The sequence below is a fragment of the Oenanthe melanoleuca genome, chromosome 18 (genome assembly GCF_029582105.1).
Source record: "Oenanthe melanoleuca isolate GR-GAL-2019-014 chromosome 18, OMel1.0, whole genome shotgun sequence".
Taxonomy (NCBI): Eukaryota; Metazoa; Chordata; class Aves; order Passeriformes; family Muscicapidae; genus Oenanthe; species Oenanthe melanoleuca.
In genome coordinates this window covers 9,638,924-9,647,423 of record NC_079351.1, presented here as the reverse complement: position 1 = coordinate 9,647,423, position 8,500 = coordinate 9,638,924, and the positions used below count along the sequence as shown (strand labels likewise).

At 43.5% G+C, this 8,500-nt stretch overlaps 1 long non-coding RNA gene across 1 annotated transcript; it reads right to left on the bottom strand.

The window, feature by feature from the left end:
- Nucleotides 1-3,110: 3,110 nt before the first annotated feature.
- On the bottom strand, nt 3,111-7,949 carry LOC130260673 (uncharacterized). The gene is made up of 3 exons (XR_008841825.1): nt 5,679-7,949; nt 4,670-4,868; nt 3,111-3,939 (listed from the first exon to the last, which is right to left on the bottom strand). It is a non-coding gene; the product is annotated as an uncharacterized LOC130260673 (long non-coding RNA).
- Between the last annotated feature and the right edge of the window lie 551 nt (nt 7,950-8,500).

Below are 8,500 nucleotides of genomic sequence, written 5' to 3'. Positions count from 1 at the left end.
CATGGGGAACAGAGCAGCTGCCCAGGTACTTCCAGCACTCAGTCAGGGCTCCTTGAGGTGGATGGGGCTTTGCCTCTCTCATTTTAACCAGCAAACGGAAAAGACAGGCTGAGCTGCAGCTCTGGAAGTGCAGCATTTTACAGCTGCCATCCTGGAGTCCCTGTCTGGGTGAGGAGGGAGGCAGAGGCAGGGTCCAGCAGCACTAGAGGGGCAATCCATGTCCCTTTGCTCAAGCTGTGCTTTCCCAGCACTCATTTAGGGAAGCTGTAGGGCCGTACACCACAGGTCCCTCAAGTGCCTGGGGAGTGTCAGGGCTGCAGGAGAAGCCCTGGCCGGGCTGGTGGCTCTGACATGCTGGTTATGGAGACTCAGCCCTGCCTGCACCCTGACTCCCCTGGCCCTCTGCAGAGCTCAGGAAAGCCGTGTCCCAGCTGGGTACAGTCACCGTGGGCAATCAGGCAGAGGACAGCGAGCCCAGGACATCAGCTGGGATGGTGGCTGTGCCTTTCCCCTCAGGCCTTGGCTGTTGCTCTGACAGCACAGGCCACATCAGCTTTCTCCTCAGCTTGGGCCTTGTCACCTGACACTGAAGGACAGATTGGTTCCTTCAGGGCTCCTTGGCAGGAAGCCAACAGCATTATTGCTGGTGAGGGGAGCAGGGGTGTCGGTCCCACAGCCCAGCAGGCTGCTGTCAGTCACAGGGAGCTGCCGGGCAGCAGCTGAGCAGGGCCCCTGCTCCAGGCACCCAGTGCCAGGGGATGGCAGCCTGGAGCCATCGAGGGCCCAGCTCGGGGCTCCCTCCAATGCACATCAGCAACGACATCTCCCTGAAATCCTGGTGCTTTAAACCTGCTGAAACTGCCTGGCCCACCTCACTGAAACCTGGGTGCTTTAAACCTGCTGGAACTCTCTGGCCTACCTGTTAGGAGCTAATCACCGCAGAGGGGTTAAAATCCAGCCAGGTGGGTCAGGCAGTTTCATGTGTTCCCCACTGGGACATAACAAAAACCAGGTGGGATGGGCCAAAGAACACCTGGAAATGTTTGGGTCATCAATGCTGGAGGAAAAGACCCTGGGCTGACAGAAGCAGCCCCTGCTCAGTGCAGAGGCCTCATCTGCACTGGGCCCTCTGCCCAGAAAGGGAGCCATGGATGTGCTGGGAGTGTGTGACTATGAAAAGGACAAGACACGGTGTCAGTGGCCCTGCCACCTCCACTGCACACCCTGTGCAGCAGCCTGAGGAGAGCAACTGCACCTTTTTTCTTGGCAAGTGTGATCTTCCTATTGCAGGCACCAGGAGAGGCCTGGGGCTCTGAACACCCTCACTCCTCCTAGGATGAGGTCCAGCTGCTACACATTAGGACTTCCTGGAGCTCAGGCCAGCAGAAGTGACAGAAAAAATCTCTTGGCAATCTAAAAAGCAGGCGAGCCATGGTCTAACTATACGGAACCTCAAAATACACAAATAATCAAGATATTCTTCCCTGTAAAGCAGATTTGAACATGGCACCATGAACCCAATCAAAGCCCACATGACCTTCCATCACTTTTCAATAAAAAAGAACAGCAGAGCTACATTGGAAAGAAGAAATCCTACTCCTCATATACTTTGTCTTCATCTCCTGTCCTGAGGTTTCCTCCTGCAGAGGAGACATATTCCCTTGGGACATGCCAGCAGGGCCTGCTTCCCAGGAGACTCGGCTGCTCTGAGAGGTAGGGTCAGTTTCTAGCACACACTGCAAACCCAGGCTGTCTCTGCCTCAGTCGGTGGAGCAGCATGAAATCAGATCAGTGGGGCAGAACAGCATGTGCTGAGGACCTAGCACTTGGACTGAAATGGATTTTCAGGGTAAAGGATGGAAGTCCCAAGAGGTGAAAGCCTGTCTGAGGTGAGAGCACATTCAATGGGCCCCTAGATCATACCTGTAATGTAACTGTGGGGCAACAGGGATTTGCTTCAATGGCATTTTCCTGTTTCACACTAAGTACTCATGAGGACATGCTCAAAGACTCCCCATGCAATCACTGCTGATTCCATCATGGCTCAATGTGCAGAAACCAGGTGAGGAAGGGCATAGGAGACACCCAGCCCCAAAGATGCTGTTTCTGTCCCAGCGGGGATGGTTCCATCGGGGAGTCTCTGTGCCGCTGAGGCTGCAGGCACAGAAGTGCTCTCCAGCTCCAGTGCCCTCCAGTTACCTCCTTCCTCTTGCTGACAGGGATGAGGTCTTTCCTCTCCTGCCCTGACATGTGGCAGTGAGTTGCCCACAGCTGCAGGAGGGAGGGGCTTTGGAAGGCCAAGAACAGGTACTTGCCCTATTTAGGTGAGCTGTGCTTCATGTCCTTGTTTTGGTGGATCCCTTGTCCAAGGAGGAATCTGTGGCCAGAATGTTACTTTTCCATCATGATAGAGCTATTGAGATGGACACAGGCTGTCCCAGCATGAGTCGGCCAGAGACCTGGGTCTTTAGGGGAAAAAGACTCTGGCCTAAAATACCCAGAGCTAAATGGCAGGTAAAGAATACATGAGCATCCTATGCTGTGATTTCTATAGCCTTTTAAAGCAAGGGTCATTCAGTGCCACACTTGAAAACCACACCACATCTGCCCTTCTGACCACACTGTGACTATCACAAATACCTGCCCTGATTACCTCACATGGTTGTCTCATTGCAGACTTTGTGAAGGTCCTGTGAGATTTTTGGGACAGGGATATCCAAGCACTTTGGCAGGGTGAAATGGCATCAGAATTAAAAGTAATGCTGAGAGGCTGGAGAATTTGTCTCAAATTTTCAGAAGTAAATGCAATTAAGAAAATAAAGTACTTTTGTGAAGATTATGGCTCTTGAATTAAGAAGAAAAGGAAGTGGAGTTAACACGGGGGGAAGGATATTTTGAAATCTCTGAAGGTTTCTAGGGAATTTTTTTGTTTGTATCTGCATTTATATGTATTGTGGTAGACACAGAATGTTTCTGTAGTAGGAAAGAATTCACTGGGTTGGGTTGGTAAATAAGTGAATAAGAAAAACAGCATTTTTATTTTGGAGAATATATTTTGAACAATATAAAATTATTAAAATATCAACCATAAATTATAAATACCTTGAAAAAATAATATGCTGTACTTCGGAAAATTATCATACTCCTTAGGATTCTAAATTCATATCACACTTACTGAATGTTTTATTTTACAGGGATTTTTTAGGATTCTTACAACTTGCTGCAATTTTCAGTCTAAACTAATAATTTCAAACAAAGCCATCTTTAAATAGATTATTCTAGTCCTGTATGTTCTCCTGGGAGTTACAGCTTTATTGAAGGTCCATATCATATTATTAGGACACATGTAGAACACCCATGAGAAACCAAGGTTTTACTATTCTTAATGTGTATCCTCTCAAAACTGAAAGGAAATTTTGAGAACCTCTCCTTCTAATATAAATAATGAATATGGTAAGTACTAATACAAAACATCTGGTATCAGTACTGAAAACTTTTTCTGCACTTGAAAATGCCTTGTACAACTTGGGTTTAATGTTCTGATATCCTTCTTGTTTTATGAAGAAAGGTGGCACACATTTTATATAATTGCAACATTCACTTAGAGGAAAAAAAAGGCTAGTTGTGCAAATCTAAGCAAATCTATTTCCATAGTGTAATCTCTCTCTGCTTCTCTTGCAAGTGCAGTCAAGAGAAACAAGCCAATTAATCAAGCTAATTTTATTTCATATTGCTGTTCTCATTTCTTCTCCTTCCATGACTTTGTCCAGCTCCTTTTGCCTTTTCCTTCTCCTTCCGTTGCCATCAGAGCCTGTCCACCTCACTCACCTGTTTGGTAACTGAAGATTTTCAGCTACTTTGGCATGTGAGGGAAAGGGCATCCTGAATGTCACCTCCTCATCCAGAACCTGGTGCTCATGTTTCTTTCTCTGACGTATGCTGTGAAGATGGGAGGAATTCGAGTAACCATAGAAATCTCACGCACACAGAAAGCAGTTTATCATTAAGCCTAAAAATTCTGTGAGTCCACTGTCACTAATCTCTAGCTGGTTTTGCCCTTCCTCTTCACTTTTCTTTGCAAGACTTACTTTTCCTCAGTGGGCACTTAGGTTTCACCAAGCGAAATAAATACATTCCTAGGTTTAAAATATACTGTTGAATCTTTAGAAGTCACATGTTTTCCCTGCTGTGAGGTCAAATAATAACTATATCAAGCATTGTAGAAATTAATCTTCAAAGGAAGGAGCAGGATCAGAAGATGACAAATCCATCTCAGTCCATTCACAGCTACCCTGAGATACAAGGATGTTCTAAGCAGTGCTGGCACAAAGGTCTGTTCTCTCATGTTCTGTTCTTGCAATGGCCAAGCCAGTAACTGGCCCAGACCAGGTAACTAACCATCACCAGGTTAGTTAATTTCTTCTTTGTTAGGCTCATCCCTGTTTTTTTTGCTAGACATAATCCCCCACTGTTTTTCTATCCATCCATTTTAGCACTCTTCATCTGGAATGATAGCTCAAATCCATGAAGGATTCATCTTACCCAGGTAAAATATTACCCAGATTAAATGTGCTAAAACCACAGAAAGTGCTCAAAATATTTCATTTAATTCAACACAACACTCATCTTTCAATAGAATAAGAACTTTCAATGTGAAATTCATTCTTACCATCTCCAGGATCCAGTGTTCAGCCACATCTTAGCAAAAGTGTCACAGAGAGAAGCTTGCACCAGAGAATTAATGTTCTGGCATTTCTTCTTGTCTTATGCCAGCATTCCTGAGAGGTCTTATTTTACCCAGGGATCTTCAGTATGAGGCTACACATTCTTTATCAGTCATTAAGGATCCACAGGCAAAAAGGTCCCTCCTGGCATGTTTTATAAATATTAACAGCATAGCTGAGAATAACATTTGCAAGCTGCAAATCCCATTGCATTTGCAAGCTGCCAATCCCATTGGAAATTTACCTTCTATCTTATAATGTAAAACTAACATGAAGCAGTAAAAAATGCTCAACATCTTCCATTTTTAACAAGAAATTTGGGCTTATTATTTGCATTTTGGATCAAGTCAGGATATGAGATGTCTTTTCTTGCATGTTGATAATTTCATTCTTACAACTAAGGTTACTCATTAGAAGATAAACTATTGTAGTAACCATGTCGATTTTCCAAATCCATGTGATAATAATCAATTTTGGCAACAATAAGAATGTATATGTGTTCCAGGTGTAGCATTTGGATTAATTTTGTTTTCTTGGTTTCAATTTGCTGAAACTAAGTTATTTCTAAAATGAGAAGGGAGAGAATGAATTAAAAGAATTTAATCACAATTCTTGATTTTCGTCTCCAAAGTATGAAGCTCCTCTTGAAATTTTTGCTCTTGGAAACTGAAAAAGAAATGTTGACAAGTGCTAGCAATAAAAGAACACTCCATTCTAAAATGAATCATGTAGTGAGTTTGTCTCCTGGACTCCTGTAGGAGTGACAGCAGAGCTCAAGTCCTTTCCATGCCAGCAAAAGTTTTGCTGCATCAACTTCTCATTTATAATGCACCCACATTAGTGCATCTTCTATCTCCACTGCCTGTCCCTCCTCTCTTTACATCCCCTATCCTGCATTACCCCTTCTCAGTTTCCCCACTGATGAGTGCTCTCATTCTTCCCACCCTCACCCACCTGACCTCAACACGTCCTTGGAGGTGTGTCCCTTGCAGTGTGGGTGAGCCCCTGCCCAGGCACAGGGTGGGACAGGCTCACACACACTGCTCCTCTGCTCTCCCAGCTGTGTCTGGACTTAGTTTACATGGGCTATGCTCTGCCAGAGAATCAGCACATCCATGCAGATCCTGCTCATTCCTGGTCCCTCCCATGGCCCTGAGCACCTCCCAGTTCCCAATCAGGTTATCAGGGACCCCAATCACCAGAGAAGGAGCTGCAGTGACCTGTCCCCAGGCACAAGGAGACACCTCTGTCTGTGTAGGCTTCTGAGCCTGGTCTCCAGGTCCTCGACTCACAGCAGGAGGTTTCCTACAGGAGCAGAAGCTGAGCAGCTCTGAGCTCTGTCCAACCTCCCAGGGCTCACTAACTGGAGTTGTTTGCTTTTTTCTGTGAGCTTCGTGTTGTTAGGGAAATAAGTAAGTTACTCAGAGTCATGCTTTTAATCTTAATTTAGTGGTGGTACAGATTACTTATCAAGATGCAATTTCACTCTGCAGTGCATCTTGTTATCCCCCTGAATCTCTACTGCATCTTTCCCATGCCATGCCATGCCATTCTGTAAGCAGTAAAATCTGACAAGGCCTAAATCAGAGGACACGTTCTTCATATAAGTATAATTACATTGGAATATACTGATGCTTATTGACTTGAATTAATTATCCCCAAAGATATGTCAGTTGGAAATAAATGTCATAGCAGCCAATCTTCAGGAAAAGTTTCTGAACTCAAAACTCCTGAGTCGAAATCTCAGTGAGGTATGATGCTACCTAACAGGTTTATTTATTAATCTATTAAATGAGTACTTCTTAATCTACTGCCCACTGAGTATAAAAACATCCTGAAGATATGTCTGAAATTTCAGTACTGGGAAACTAGTGAAAAAGTAGAAACTAATGACACGGCAAGAGATAACTGCTGAGCATATAAAAATTATAAATTGAACATAAATTTTGCTGAATCATAATGAAAGAGGAAATGGGACCTCACAGTTTATTTTCTACTATAGTGGACCCTGCTGGATGCCACAGGGTAATCTGTCTATAATATTAAATCTAGACAAGATGTAAAAGCCAAGTGTGAGAAGCCAGCAGTGCTCATTTTCAATCAGTTTTTTCCAGCTCCAAAACAGAATGGATGATAATTATATGAAGATCTGATAACTCTTTTCCTAGGTTTATTTTTGGCAATAGGTTCTGACACCAGAACAAGGACCATGGGGCTTTGTACACTGAAGAAACTCATTAATAAAAGTATACAAACATGGATAAAAGTAATGAAGAGAATATCATTTTTCCAGGCTGTGAAAAGTCTCCCACACTGGAATGTTATAAACTCTAGTCTCCACTTTACAATGGAAATCTAAAAATTGTGAGATTTTGCCAGGCCATAGGCTGGAAATCTGTGTATGTACATACTTGTTGCTAAGTATTCTCTCTCTCTGTGCCTGCTAACAGAGTCTGAGATAGAAGAAGTCACATCCTAAGGGCTGGCAGACAGTGAGGCAGCTGCCTGATGTCTTTCTCAAGATGGTTCTATTTTCAGCATGCTTCAGTGTCTTCTTCATGGGAAATGTCAGCATTGCAATACCTTGCCCACCCCACATTGCTGAACGGGACATTCTGTATCTAGGGTCTGTGCTCCCTCTTCCTCTCCTCTTTTTGAGTGTGCTGTGCTTTGCTCTCAGCTGCAGCAGAGTCCAGCCCTGCAGTGACAGTAGCAGAACTGGGAGACAGTGGTGGGCAGGATCTATTTAGTTTTCCTTTCAGCATGAAGGCATTGCTGCTGCTTTCAGTACACCCTTTCTTAGGGACTAGCAGCTAAACAGCTGCCTGGCCATGTGCCTCACTCTTGCCTGTTGCAAGGGTGGGTCCACATCCTGCACAGCACAACAGAAAAAATACCCCAGAATTGCTCTGCTCAGTAGGCTGGCTTTGTCATTTGCTCCTGGGAAAAGCAAAGATTTGCAGTTCCAAATGTGAGGGGAGAGAACTCCCAGCTGACCTAGGAGAAGCATCAGACATCCCTCACTCTTCTTTCATTGTTTCAAGTAAGAGTTGCTACATACTTCCTCTGTCTGAACTTTATAAATCATAACTTTCATATTTTTGCTCAGAGCAAAACACTTCCTTATTTTTACAGACATGGGGATGCTGTGATTTTTAGCTGTTAAAATCAGAAGGCACCTTTTGTTCTTATATGGTAATGTAAAAACCACAATAACTTGCAACTAATTTTTCATTATTAGTGATGTGCAGAATGTCTTTTGTATCTCATCTTTCGGGGAAACTTAATTGAATCTTTTAAATATAATATACCTTCATATTTATCATAATATCTTTATATCCATCTGTATGTATCTCAAGAATCTGGAAATCACCTCAAGTGCTCTATATATGAGCTGTATTTCAAGAGTTGATACATTGTCCACGAGGGAATGTGAGCTACAATAGGTTTCTGCTTTTCTCTTTTCAATAGAATCACCTTGGATTTAGTTACAATGGGTTGCAGGATTTTGCCAGATGGCACAGAAAATCCTTAGCAACCAACCTTTTAATAAAGAAGCCAGTTTTGAGAAATACTTTTCCTTTCAGACAGGGCAAAAGCTACTAGTTCATAATGTGAAAACTAAATAATATTTCCTTTAGTGTACATGAAACTGATTTTCTGACCCCTGGCCTCTCTTACTAAATGGTATTCCTGCAGTTTGTTTATGATGGGATAGTTTCATGCATTTTACCATTTGATATTCAGGGTTTTAACAAGGCTTTTAGAAGACAAAG